The sequence below is a fragment of the Rhynchophorus ferrugineus genome, unplaced genomic scaffold (genome assembly GCF_030347505.1).
Source record: "Rhynchophorus ferrugineus isolate W39M unplaced genomic scaffold, kcgeb_rfMv2 rfM6, whole genome shotgun sequence".
Lineage (NCBI taxonomy): Eukaryota > Metazoa > Arthropoda > Insecta > Coleoptera > Curculionidae > Rhynchophorus > Rhynchophorus ferrugineus.
The window spans coordinates 3,927,202-3,942,979 of NW_027472585.1; the positions used below are offsets into that span (position 1 = coordinate 3,927,202).

A 15,778-nucleotide genomic window follows, 5' to 3' on the forward strand; every position below is an offset into this window, starting at 1 on the left:
TACCAACTGACTACTTTGAACCAAACAGTAATATTAATTTAGATTTGTTTTGTTGATAATTTAATTTTTTGCTTATGTCACAAAGCTATATTATTATTTTTGTATTTTTTGGGCTCGGCATCGATTTCAAAGTAATCAGTTGGTAGTAGTTAATATCGTAAATAGATGAATAGGTTTAGGTAAGTATTAAGCTAAATTGTGTGTATATAGTAGAATATAAAATACGTGTAGTAGATCGGTTAAATAAGGCTTTCGTTTATTTTTATTTAGTTATTACAACGATTATTATGTACATATATTGTTTTAAAATGTTTTTTTTCTTGTTAGAAGTTTGATTATTTTTATATTATAGTGAATTCCTTATTTATATTTTGAAATCAGTTCAGTTTTTTTGTTAAAAATATTAGTGTTAGATATTTACTCAATAAATTACGCAGTTATTTTATTTAATATTACAATGGGTAGGCCAAGTAAAGGCGCAGCATGGCTAGGAGTAAAGAAACAATGATTGAAAGTAAGGAACGTTTCAAGCCCCGGGGCCCCCTACTAGCCCAGGTGATTTAACAAATGTTCTAACTAAACGCCAAAAAATTCTCGTCCCCGCCGGGAATCGAACCCGCGATCTCTGCTTGGGAGCTAAACGCTTTAAACATTACACCATAGAAGCAATAGTCTACAATATTTCTACAATTATATGCTATAATTACTGCTGAAAAAAACGCAAACTGAATGGCTTTTGCACTGAACGACTTTCAATTTTCCGTCACATCAGCTCAACAATAACATTATACCCAAATATCTGATTATTTTAGAAAATATGTGAAAAACTTTGTACGTACCTGTGAAATTTGAGCGTTTCCCTCCCCCCTTCCCCCAAAAGATCCTGACTTAGTTCTCATGAGAGGGGATGTTCTAAAGTGTCCTCTTTTGACTAAAAAAAGAATTTTAAAAATCTGCCCTCAATTGAAGGAGAAATCGGCGAACATACATTAAAAAAAGAATATAGGACCTCCTCCTTTTTCGAAGTCGGTTAAAAATAAACTTCTTGTCAGTCATAATAGGTTTTAGAGTAATTTCGAAACATAACTAAAAGCTAGGGCATGACACTGGATGCCAAGCTCAAGTGGAAAGAGTATGTTGAAAAGAAACGAGCAGAACTTTGTATGAGGTGCAGAAAAATGTAGTTACATAAGCAAATCTTGCAAACCAGTGAGAAATAGCGGTGTCAGCAATCATGAGAAATACAGAAATCTATGACCCAAACTTACTAAAACAAAGTCTTTACTCCGGAGTACTGATAACGTCCCAGGGTACATTAGAAATGAGAACATCCACACAGATCTAAGATTGTCTGCGAAAGGACATTAAGAAAGAATCTGAGATCACAAAACGTCGAAGTACAGTGGATTTACCCGCAGTTCAATAGTTGAAAAATATGCAAAATTTTAAAACTATACAAAGTGTACCACTTAATCTGAAATCTTAGATCTGGACTTGAGTGATAAATATTAGATAGTGAATAACTTGTTGAGATATGTGTACCATGTGCTTTTAAATACAAATGGATTAATGTCATACAAAACTGGATAATTTAAATTAAAAGTAATAATAAACTGACCAAAATTACAATGATCAATAAAGTTATTCTAGAATGAAAACCAATACTTCTGCAGAACCAGGAAATCATACTTAATTAAAGTTAATCAACGATTTTACTTTGTCTTTTTATTATAGACAACAAATATTTTATAGATTCTATTCCAGTTCTACAGATACACAAATAAGTCAATTTCTCTACATGTTTTTCAATGTCGATCGTATACAACAAAAACAGAACGCAGAAAATACAATGTTAAAAGTATTTAGCAATACCTGACGTAAATTACGTAAGTCCAAAATAAATAGTTTCATCTGATAAAATTGCCGTGTTCTTAGCGGTTTTTCTTAAAATCGTTGTTATCTACTTTTTGACTATTTAAAGTTTGCTTGTTGGGAAAAAATAGGACGCCCTAAATAATAAAAGGTGATGTTTTGTTTTTACTATTTCGGAACGTAGTTTCCTATCTACGTCAAAATCAACAAATGGGACAAAGAACAATGATGTAACCTGCGTTAACATTATAATCACATGACCTTTATAAGACACATAAACAAAAAGTGATTATTTCTGAGGAATCGCTAATAAACGAAGCGGGATAACAAAGAGCGAGTTATTTCTGAAGAAATTACTAATAACGTTGTCGGGCGGCAGACTGGACGGAGCATGGATGTAATTCTATATTTCGAAACGTAGCTTGTACAGGAGAGAAGTAGAGCACGACGCTCATAAATAATTTAAATCAATTTTCGTAAAATATAACAATGCAACTTATACAAGCGGATAATGATAAGAGAGTATAAATAATAATAATAGGACCAACACAGATAATTTTATATATGTTCGGATAACAAAGAAATACAGAAAACTAGATAGACGTGATATTTCTTGATTGCAACAGGTCAATTGAAAAGTCCCCGGTCTGACACATAGATGACGCCACTCGAATTCAATCCATGTTTTTTTAGTTAGCCCTAACCCTCAAAAGATGCGTGTATAAATTTGACAGCTGTTGGATCATTAGTTTGTGAATTATAGCATTTTGAGCGAAGCAACTTTGGTTATTGTGAAAAAAATGGATAAACGGAATTTCGCGTGTTGAAAAAATATTACTTTTTGAAGGGGAAAAATACAGTTGAAGCAAGAACGGACAATGCCCCGCGAAAATCAACGATGAAGGATTGGTATGCTAAATTTAGACGTGGTAAAATGAGCACCGAAGACGTTGAAAAAAACCCACAAAATGATTTTGAATGACCGTAAATTGAAACTGAATGAAATAGCAGACACTCTAAAAATATCAACTGAACGTGTACATCATATCATTCACTCTCGTTTGACCAAAAACGACGAGTTGATGATTCGGAGCACTGTTTGAAGATGATCAAGTGTAATAAAGCCGAGTTTTTGCGTCGATATGTGACAATGAATGAAACATGGCTCCATCATTTCACTCCGAAGCCCAATCAACAGTTATCCGAGTGGACTGCACACGATGAACCCGCTCCAAAGCGTGAGAAAAAGCAACAGTCGGCTGGCAAGGTTACGGCGTCTGTATTTTGGAATGCGCATGGAATAATTTTCATTGACTACCTTGAAAAGGAAGGATCATCAACAGCGAGTATTACATAGCGTTATTGGACCGTTTGAAAGACGAAATCTCCGAAAAACGGGCGCATTTGAAGAAAAAGAAAGTCCTGCTTCACCAAGACAATGCACCGTGTCACAAGTCAGTGAAAACGATGGCAAAAATCCATGAGTTGGGCTTCGAATTGCTTCCTCCTCCACCGTATTCAAATCTGGCCCCCAGCGACTATTTCCTGTTCTCAGATCTCAAATGTTCGCTGGGAAGAAATTTTCGACGGATGAAGAGGTGATCGACGAAACCGAGGCCTATTTTGAAGCAAAGGGCAAATCGTACTACAAAAATGGTATCGAAAAGTTGGAGGGTCGCTATAATCAGCGTATCACCCTTGAAGAGAATTATGTTGATTAAAAAAAACTAATTTTGTTAAAAAAATGTGTCTTACTATGGTAGGCCGGGGACTTTTCAATTGACCTGTTACTTGCTCGGATAACAAAAATTAAATAGATTAGTTGTATTTCTTGATCGTAGGTACATGTATTTAAATCAATCATTTGACTGTACAATGACACCTTATTTGCATAAAAAACTTTACAATTCATTTAAACTGCCAACAAATACACTCCGCGACCAAAACTTTAGCGCACCAGAGATTCCTCATTACAACTCTTAATAAAAATCAATTCGTGGCTGTTAGATTATAAGATTTAAGACAGTTATTCATGTAAACATTAGCAATTATTGTTTACTTATAGCTTCCGTGTAAAATCGTACCGCTAGAATAACGCGACAAAACTGTAGCACAGTTAGCTAAAAAACTAAAAGAACTGAACAATATCTTTAATTTTTATTTTAGTAATGCGTACATCCTCCTCTAGTTTTGATGACATCAATCAGTTTCTTCGGCAGCACTTCATATTGGTTTTTAAGTTAATCTTGATCAAACTTTTTCCACTCGTATTGGATAGCATTTTATAGCTGTCCGACGTGGTTAAATTGTTTACCTTTTGAGTACACAGCACGTGTAACAATTTTCAATAAAAGTTTTTTTCCGCGATGCATAATGAAGAGTAAACGGATATTTTAAAGACTTAGGATCTTGAACTGTACATGTTCTATAGTTTTGTCGCGTCATTCTTACGCTGAACCTATAGCTGTCTCGTCGTAATGTTTACGTGATTACCTTGGATAAACCGTCTTTAATCGTAGAATCCGAAAGCTCCGAATTTATTTCGATTAAAAGTTGTAAAAAAAGTGTAATGTGCTAAAGTTCTGTCGCGGGGCGGTCAATTTTATATAAATGTGAATATTCTATCTGATTTTATTTATTATTTTAGCCACGTCTTCAGTTGAACTACATCTTAACGTGGGCTGAAAACGACACTCATCAATCTATCCAGTGGCGAGTCACCAACTTCAGAAACCATCCCAGAAGACATCCGATCTTACCCAGCCTGGGTCAATGCTCATGACCTCATGCCGACTTTCTTTCTCTTTCAGGAATTTTGGTAATACAGATAGACTACTGCTAATTGAAATAATGCAGATGATTCTGCCAATGACAGGATTAGATGACATTGGGAGGTCATTTGTAGTAAAAAAAATTATAGAAACTCATACCCGTTACTGAAAGACTACTGTTGTCGATAAAATGATTCATGAATAAAATTAATAGCAGAGCATAGAACATCGGCTCCAAAATAATTACATGGAAGCAACTAGAAATTCAACTATTTGGAAGCTATGTTTAACTCATAGTTACAGTCAAGAACATATTACAATGTTTTGTTTCATGTAATGTGCATGTATTTAAACAGAAAATATTATCAAACATTATTTCTCAAGGATTATAAATATTTAAATGTATTATATTCCGTATTTGCTCGAGAATTAAATCAATTATTAACTTTCTACTAAAAATACGACTCGTTTTGTATCTACTTTGATATGTAATTTCCTCCATGAGTTTATTCAATGCTGTTAATTCAATATATAAACCTTAAACGTACGTCATTAGATATTTAACTCAATTTTCGTTAATCCTGCTATGTCTGGGACCACGGTTCCTTCCTAAAATAACGGAAACAGCCACGTAATCACTTTTACTTCGTACAATTTTAATAAACACGGTTAATTAGCAGTACACGTTAACTTATCCCGTTTCGGGCAAAAAAAATATCAAAATTATATATTAACAAAAGCCAGGCGAGTAAGGCTAAGCTTAATAATAACTTTGGAAGTATCTTAAAAAGCAGCTAAGAGCAATTAAAACGTTTCGGCCAGCAATAACAAGTCTACAGTACAACAACTGGTGAAGTAGAAGTAATTAGCGGTGCTGCCACCTGAAGTAATTCACATGAAATTTCAGAAATGGAAGAGTGGAGGTCGAATTTATTAAAAAAACTCCCGGCAAATTCCATTCTCCTCAACTTATTTTCCTCCTGGAAATGCTCGGCATACCAAAACATTAAAATTATGCGTACGAAAGGGATTATTCCTAAAATTTCGTTTATTGATAACAAGGTACATTTTTAGATAAATTCATGATTAGTGTGTATGGGAGGAGACATATTTTTAGAAGACACATATCTTATTAAATAATACATAATATAAAGAAACATTTGTTGTAAGATTAGGTCCTCAAGATACGTAATTGTGACTGTATCACAAATCGATGAAAAATATTGACGATGAAAATTATAATTTTCTGTACACAGGACAAAAAGAAAAGTACGTATCGCATTTTTCTACGTTTTGTAAAGATACCGACTAGAGAATAAACCATAAATGCGTTCAAATGGAATGTTAACATTATGAAAGTAAAAGTGACTAGACTACAAGAAGATTTTAATGGCAAAATCAATCAAGAATAGTAGGAAATTGACTGCCCTTTAAAAAGGGACTTATTTAAGTGTTCAAAGTAGCTTAAGACTACTTAACCAACATATTTGGTATTCTCTTGGATCTATTAGAATACATGGGATCAAAAACCACCTCAGTAATGATGTAAAATATTAGTTACATACAATTTTGTTTACAACCTGTTATGACTAACTCTGTAGGCTACCAAGACGACAGTAAGTAAATTTCTAAAGGCAACATTTAGCAACTCCGTCAAGATTATTTTAATAAACTGTATGTAGATCTTTATATTAGCGATCTACTTTATCATATGATTTGAAACATTTTATACATATTTATTTTAAACAATATTATGATAAGATGTATATTTTCAGATTAAAGAAGCTAACAATATTATAACAGCGAAATATAAAGAATTTGTTTTCAATATAATAAAACAAAATTAAAAAAATTATATACGAAGTCAAGAAAGTAATGTGAAATGCAGTAAAATTTTTACACCGGTACCTATTAAGCTGATACGAGCGGGAGTATCAGACCAAAAACGAAAATTAAGTAAAAAACAAACAGTGAACCCTGGGGAAACCGCTACCGAATTATTAAAATGAACAACAAAGAACACGGAAAAATATCAGAAACGACAATTAATGTCAAAAAATACATTTAAAAAAATACTTAGCCAATACAAAGAGATTCTAGCCATCAATCTTAACCACACGCTGTTTTCATGTTCAAAGATCATTCAACTTTCTTGCAACAAAAAAAACGATCTTATTTATGGTTAATCAGTAAGCAAATAGATACACTATTATCACTTAATTTGCTAGTCTATTGTTTATTATAGTTGATAAGAATATGGTTAAAACATCTACGAATAAGGCTATTATGATATTTTAAGCTCTTGTTGAGATAAAAATTAAATACGTGCGTACATTTGGTCAAAAGTAAATAGTAACTTGTGTATTCGTATTTGTTCTAGTTTGTCGTATATATGACAACGTTTTTTATTAAAACCGTCTTTAAAAATTAATTGAATTCATGACAAAGATACCAACATTGTCCATAAAACCCTTTTAGAAATGAACGTGTTGGCTAAAACGAGCAATTTACTATTTCCTTAAAAGATCTATTAACAGTTGACTTAAAAGTCTAAAATTTGGCTAAAATCCAAACTGTTTCGTACAAAAGGATATGTAATGAATAAAGAGCATTTCCCTCGCACCGGAGAAATAATGGCGATGTTCCATAAATGCCGCATCACGATAAAAATCCCAAATTAGACACTAGGTAACAATAACTTAATGGAGGTAATTCAAAAACATCCATAGATAATGAAATAGTTAATTTAAATGCAAGTCGATCCATCGTTCAGAACAAAAACACAATTTAATTATATCCTATAAAAAACATCAAAGTTTTTGCCGACTTAATGAAGTAATTTGGTAGCGTTTACGACTTTGTACCTCCTATCTAAAAAGAATAGGGGCTATATACTACTAATATAACTGTATAAGTATCTTCTTGCTGAGAAAAAAAAAAAAATTCAAGTGAGCTGAAAACGATAATGCAACTCAAATGCAACAAGAAAATGATGATGAACCGTATTTTCTACGAAGCATTAAAGTTGACGCCAGAACAGACCTCGAATTTATTCACATAAATATATTTTTATCGCAACAAATGTTTATCTAAGCCCATCATATAAATATTACATATTTTAATACATCTTAAATCAATCGCATTAGCTCATGAATTCATAATCGTAAATCTATCTCGAAATAGAACTTGATTATTTTGAAAAATGCGCTGTTGATATCCATTTAGAAAAATAATCAGAAATAAAATTGCATAAGCTCAGAATGTGTGCACTCACTCACTAGAGATGTAAACGTAATAAAGCGCAAAATAATTGTTTAGTTAACGCTATAAAATGAAGCGATGAGTCAAAATGTATCTCATGTAAAACACGGAAAATGTTATTGCGCGATATGTTACTCATGTTGCTTATTGCACTATGCAATAAGGCTACAGGCTCTTCGAACCCTATCTGCTCTAACATGAAAGGGAAATCACAAAAATGCCACTTTCACTTAAAAACGGAAAGGAAAAAATATCTTTTCAAATCGTGTTTCTTTTATATTTGTGACAGTGAAGTGGGCATGCCATAATGGACGCATAATTGGAAATACCGTGTATAACGTTTCCACCCTTAAACAAGTTTGTATTGCTAAGGAATTTTAGGTTAAATATACCATTTGTTAATTCACATAAAGATTTCTTTACAAAAAAATATTTATAAAATAAAAAAAAGCTTTTTTTGTATAGTGAACAGTGGCATATCTTTGAAACAAGCTATTTCAGTTAATTTGATTACGTTTTAGTTCCTTAATTTTACCTTGTAAATATTGTTAATTATTCTTACCCAATTTAAAAAATCGTCTACTATTCCACCCTAGAAATACTAATGTTAAAGAAAAGTAAAGAAAAGACAGCTTGACCACGTTGCATATATTACATTAAAACAAACAAATATAAGCTACATCATATGGAAACCGAAATATAATAGATCATTTAAAAAAAAATTAAATTATCAATAACCGCTCACATATCTGTTTACTGTCCCAACCACATGTGTAATCTGAGATCAGAGGCGTCACTCTCCAGAGAAAGAATAACAGTTTTAACCCAACCTAAGAATTAATAAACAATAATATTCTAAAAACATAACAGAAATACGACAAAATAATAGCCGTAATTTCGCGTTACTGCAATGTTCTCTAAGTGAAACCTCCAAAACCGTGTCAATGTCATAAAGACCCGTTTGTCCGCCCGAAAATGGATCATTACTCCAATAATTATATTTAAATGCACCAGAAATCTTTTATTCATTAACTTAATTACAAGATAATATAAACAGTACGAACGATATGGCAAGGAAACGTGAATGATTATAAACATAACCTTGACTTCCTAACAAACATTGGGAAAATATCTGTCACTTTCTTATTAATACAATTTCTGTTATGATTTTGATACCACTAATAATATGGATATCAACCAAAAAGTTGTTTGTGTGTTACCTTGACCAGTTGTGTCATTAATATCCCTAAAAGTACTAAATTGCATTTGAACATTATTCTACTCCATATCGAGCCATTGTTACCAATGTCCATAAAATCCCTATAAAAATAAAATGCATTTCTATTTTATCTATCTAAAATAAAAAATCGATTATAAATATAACCTTGACACTGTCTTATAAAAGTAATCTTGTTCCTGTAGATACGATATGTATAAACATATTTTTGTATATATTATCAATCATAACTAAAATTATAACATTTTAAAACCAGCATTCATTCAGACGTAGTAATACGAGTATATTTAAAAGATCCGGAAGACTTATCACTACCAGGGATGCCGGAAAATATCGTTGTTTTAAAAACGTATCGATACTTGTAAATAAAAGTATCGAATCTATATTATTTTTCTCCGAAATCAACATCCCTAATCACGACTATAACTAATAACACATCAGCTCTTCACATATTGGCTCTATTTTCAGATTAATATAGATTAAAATGGTAATAACAGTCCAATATAAAACTTCGGAAACATCAATTAATTCCGGACGAAATATTCAATCACGGATCCACTTAACTTTTTGTATCTGCGCTAGCTAGAGGTAATGACGCCGCTATGAACACGATTTATGTAAAAATTATTTTTGACCTTGACCATACCGGAATATACAGCATGCACCTCATGTATAGAATATTTAAACGTTCCATGGTTCATCAAATATGATTAAACAGTTTCTCCTTTTAATATTACCGACCGTTTAATGATTTGTATTGATAGATATATGTATTAGGATTAAATCGAAGAGACTATAATAACAAAAAATAAGCACTTTGATATCCCTCGAAATGCACTCTGCCACTTTTTGCCATTAGGGCCGGTGAAATAGAATTTATTAATTATTCATCAAAGTAACCGGATGCATTAAGTGCACGGGCGAATAAAAAATATGATAGAGGAGATGCTAAATAACTAATAACATTCAGCAATCATTGAAGCCCATAAAACAGCAGAAAAAATGTATATATAGCACATGTGGTTGCAAGACTCCCATTACACATCACTTGTGTCACTCACAAAACCCTCTGGTTTTGGTTTAGTTTGAATTTATTTCTATTAATAACATTAAAAATCGAGTTATATATAAAGGTATTGTAGGTATTGAACTTAAAATAACCTAAGTCTAGACAATTTAATTTCAGCCCTTCTGAAGTAACTTTTCCCTTTTTTTTGAGTAAGAAAATATATGAATTAAAAAACACAACTTGCGAAATTAATCTAATAGTTAACAAAGTAAGTTTACTGTATCAATAAAAAATCAACGATAGAAAACTGAAGCAAATAGAATAAGTATCAGAATTACCTCTGGAGAAGGGAAAATTAACAAAAATCACCTTGACCGAATATTAGGTCCAATATAAACCCGCGTTAATACCGCGTTCGCGTATGTGACAATATCTCCTAAAATAAATCCAAAAGAATTCAGGGTTGTCGTGTTTCTTTTGAATACACAAGATTACAAGTAATTTGCTCAAAAACATGGCATTACTTCGCTGCCATATAAAACGTTTCCACTTCAGAAATAAAAGAAATAAATTATACCTTTAAATACCACAAAAGGACGCAATATGTTATTCAGCAACAGGTGCGTCCACGAATATTTCCTTACTTACCTTGATTTGTCCCAATAAATATTTCAAATAAATTTCAGCTAAAAATAGCCAAAAATATTTAATGCTAACAAATTAATAAAATAAAGCAGAAAATCTATTTTTAAGGTAGAAATCAGATATTTTTAGATTCGAAGCGGTTTTTCTATTAATACTAAAAAAACACGAGGTATTTTACAACGTAACTACTAACACACCATTATAGTCCAGATAACAATGGCCAAGACAACAGAAATGCCCCCGCACCAAAACACCATTATTTTAAAGCATTTTGTTTGACCTTTATTAAGTAATCTTAATGTATATACTAAGTAACTTATATTTTGGATTAAAAAATACAAAATAATTTCAGAAATGACACATTCAATATTATTAAAAATGAATTAATATTAATAACAATATTGTTTAAAAACACAAACAGTTTAAGTTTAAAATCAGAAAAATTAAAATGGACCTAACAAACAAATTATTAAATATAACAGGTCAATTGACAAGTCCCCGACCTGACACATAGATGGCGCTACTAGAATTATATCCATATGATTTTAGTTAGCCCTAACCCTCAAAAGATGCGTGTATAAATTTGACAGCTGTCGGATCATTAGTTTGTGAATTATAGCATTTTGAGGGAAGGAACTTTTGCTATTGTGAAAAAATGGATAAAAAGGAATTTCGCGTATTAATAAAATATTGCTTTTTGAAGGGAAAAAATATAGAAGCAAAAACTTGACTTGATGATGAGTTTCCGGATACTGCCCCAGGAAAATCAACCATCAAGTATTGGTATGTTAAGTTTAGACGTGGTGAAATGAGCACCGAAGACGGTGAACGCAGTCGACGCCCAAAAAAGGTTGTTACCGACGAAAACATTTAAAAATCCACAAAATAATTTTGAATTACAGTAAATTGAAATTGAATGTAACAGCAGACACTCTAAAGATATCAACTGAACGTGTACATCATATCATTCACGAATATTTGGGTATGAGAAAGCTCTGTGCAAAGTGCGTGCCGCGCGAGCTCACTTTTGGCAAAAAAACAACGACGAATTGACGATTCGGAGCAGTGTTTGAAGATGATCAAACATAATAAATCCGAGTTTTTCCATCGATATGTGACAATGAATGAAACATGGCTCCATCATTTCACTCCGAAGTCCAATCGGCGGTCATCCGAGTGGACTGCACACGATGAACCCGCATCAAAGCATGGGAAAACGTAATAGTCGGCCGGCAAGGTTATGGCGTCTGTATTTTGGGATGCGCATGGAATAATTTTCATTGACTACCTTGAAAAAGGAAGGACCATCAACAGCGACTATTACATAGCGTTATCGGACCGTTTGAAGGCCGAAATCACCGAAAAACGGCTGCATTTGAAGAACAAGAAAGTGCTGCACCGTGTCACAAGTCAGTGAAAACGATGGCAAAAATCCATGAGCTGGGCTCCGAATTGCTTCCTCATCCACCGTATTCTCTAGATCTGGCCCCCAGCGGCTATTTCCTGTTCTCAGATCTCAAAAGAATCTTCGCTGGGAAGAAATTTTCATCGAATGAAGAGGTGATCGCCGAAACTGAAGCCTATTTTGAAGCAAAGGGCAAATCGTACCACAAAAATGGTATCGAAAAGTTGGAGGGTCGCTATAATCAGTGTATCACCCTTGAAGGGAATTATTTTGAATAAAAGAAACTAATTTTGCCAAAATTATGTGTTTTACTGTGATACGCCAGGGACTTTTCAATTGACCTGTTATTGTTTTATAATAATATACAAAAAATTATTTCTGTTAAATTTGGTCACTTAGTATATAGCAATACATTTGGTTTCTTCTACACAAAATTACTAATTACCAATATATTACTTTTAGTTTTGGCAATTGGAATTAATTTATGGCAATTCGAACCACTAGAAAGTGAAAATGTTGGGACAAAACTTCTAATTAAAAAAGTTGAAAGTATATAGAAATATCAACTATTCCCGTAGTGCTTCATTCATATTTATTTAAATTTTGGTAATTAGCAAGTATTAGAGAATAAACTAAACGTATTCATGTAGTAAATTATGTAAAGGGACCAACACTTACCCGATTTGTTGAACTTGGTGCATGATATGATCGAGAACTTTTAGTGGCAACAGCATCTGCTGATGTTTTCGCTGGAGTTTTTGTTGACGATGTGGCTGGAACGTCCTGTGTCACCGTGGTAGTTTTAGTAACCTAATAGCAACAAAACACAAATCAATTACTGATTATATTGAGATAATGGAGGTATGTTACCTCTAAACTCTCAGGAACTGTTTGAAGGGTGGAACGCATGGCTGTCGACATGACTAGTCGACTTTGCCAAGACAGACGTTAAAAAAGCGGTCGCGCCCAATACTTTACATTAGCTACAACAAAACATGTATTAAAAAGAAATCAGATTTATAATACTACAAATAATTCTGTATTCACTTCAGACATTTAAGACAACAAGTGATGGCAACCCATTAAACAATAACAACAATAAAGCCATATTTCTCTTTAAAAAATAAAGATGAAAAAAACCTGTTTGAATATGGAAATGTAAATGACACGAATTGGTTTCAATTATAAAGGAGATCGGCTTATTTTGATTAATTTCAATTCCCGAAATCATCACATGCTTTCTATTTCTCCGTAACTAATCGAACACTGATTGTTTTACAATCTAATAATCCTGACTTAATCGAACAATAATATTACACCGGCACCTTCACCATAAAGATATAACAACAATTTTGTGATTACAGTTGGTTATACCACTATCTTATCACCACATTATTTATATATTATATTCAGGACATCATTTTTAAAAGTAAAGCTGTCCCAGTAAAATATTTTACATACACTTTTAAAATAGGTCGCCAACCAGACTCTAGTGCTCTAAAAATATATATACAGTTCCTACAATGATCCTAAAGAAAAACACCTGTTGAATATTCACTATTATTATGTGAGTTTAATTTCTCAATAAGTATTAATATTATCAGTTTATCAAATGTTTACATCATAATTTGTAGATGCTAATATATAGTTCATTATATCCTCGATATAAAAATGTTTTTAATAGACATTTACAAAGGCCCTTTTTATATCTATACTTATAGTACATATAGTAGTAGTATATAGTACTATTAACTAAAAATATTACCATTTTCTGATAAAATAGAAAACTGTTAATATGTATGCTATAAGTGAAAATATGTATTTATAAATATAAAAAGATATATATAAAAATAAATATTTTCAAGTAATAATTATCATTTCTAAATCTATGCTAATAATCTAACATTTCAAGAAATAAGGTTTTACTGGTTTCCCCAGATTTATATAGATTAAATAATATAAAACATTGTATGTTATTGTATATATAAAAGAAAAACACTATTATTTTTCAAAGGAAGTATATAAGATAAAAATAAATTTTATCTTATATATCTGAAGTTTATATTATAAGACAGTTACTTATTCTTAAGTACTTTTAATAAAAATTCATAAATATCAAAGTTAAATTGAGTTAAATGTCAAAGTTGAAACAAAGCCAATGATAAAATTAATATAAGAAACAGTTCATATTAAATTTACTGTTGAATTAATGCCCCTTAATATTTGTTGTGAAAAATAATTAGTTTATGACTATTCCATAATGAAAGTAAATTTAACCTCACAATTGCTACCCAATTTTAAAAGAACTACATGAAAAAGCCTGTTAGTTCTTACGTTGTTCTAAAACCAAGATGCATGACTAAAAGAAAAGCAAATCTAAGTTGAAAATAAAAAATAGATCATTGTTACTTAATTTTATACACACCTTATAACAGTTTTTCGAAAATCTAAGAACAATTATTAGAAATTAATGACCTTACAGCTGTTGCAAGAAAGCACGACGTGGATGACTCATTATTTGGTATATCTTAGGAATACCTGTACCACTTAACACAGGTACACACAGATTTTGTGTTTTTTCTTGTTAAAAATACACATAAGTTAACACACATCAACGTCAGTTTTACGATGATTTTTTGTCAGTAAAACAATGAGTGTTCTCGATAAATACAATGAAAAGTCCCGTAATTCGCATAAATAATTTAAAATAAAAAATGCACCTAATAAGGCAAACCGTTTCTTGTTGAAAGCTACTACTAGGTTGACCTCTACGGGAAGATTCAGTTTTTTCAGCGAAATTCAGAACAACACAGCATTAAATAACATAACTATGACAATCCGGTGCACGACTCATAAGTTTCGAATTTCCTCTTGAGCTAATTTAGTCAATTTTAGTTATTTCTCTATATTTACGAATCAAGTGAAAGCTGTGACAGGAGCAAAGGATCCGACGGAAAATTCGGTTTACAACATTTGATAAGGGTGGAAGAGCAAATTATCTTCACAGTGCTATTTTTAAGTACTGGAACTCACCCATAAAATAGTCCGTTTCACAATATTTTGCTTAAAAATTCACACACACCTCAAAAAAGCATACTTTTAAGAGTTTCACAAGATGGCTGGGCGAACAACTTAACATATTTCTAAGTATCGACGTACGTGTACACGTTCCGCCTAAAGAACAGCGACATAGAAATTTGGTATGTATTATAACGTATGTCGTGGCTGTAGACCTCACCGATGACGTCATTGACAAGGTGACTTCTCCCAGCGACTGCGCCAGAAACCGTCGAAGAAGGAGAACTCTACCCAGTGAATCTCAAAATGTTGCCCTTTTTCGATAATAATTTAGTAGTCTAAATATTCAAAAATAATTTCTCTTTTCTCTTGAAAAAAATTTATAACATATTGTATCAAGAACATGAATATTTTTAATAATGTTAATATGTTATTTTATTTTACTTTATTTTTTGTAATCATTTTTAGTTATTTATAAAATAATCAAATTTAAGTGTAATAATTAGTTTATGAATTACTGAATCATAAGCAATCCATTATTTATTTACAGAAATAATCAA

General features: G+C 31.8%; 1 long non-coding RNA gene across 1 annotated transcript in view; it reads right to left on the minus strand.

The window, feature by feature from the left end:
* LOC143198836 (uncharacterized) overlaps positions 1 to 15,376 on the minus strand; it is a 51,832-nt gene extending 36,456 nt beyond the window's left edge. Inside the window, exons 1-3 of the long non-coding RNA XR_013006305.1 lie at positions 15,234 to 15,376; positions 13,071 to 13,183; positions 12,879 to 13,010 (exon numbers count right to left, since the gene is read on the minus strand). This is a non-coding gene — a long non-coding RNA (uncharacterized LOC143198836). The remainder of the gene's footprint in view (positions 1 to 12,878; positions 13,011 to 13,070; positions 13,184 to 15,233) is intronic.
* Between the last annotated feature and the right edge of the window lie 402 nt (positions 15,377 to 15,778).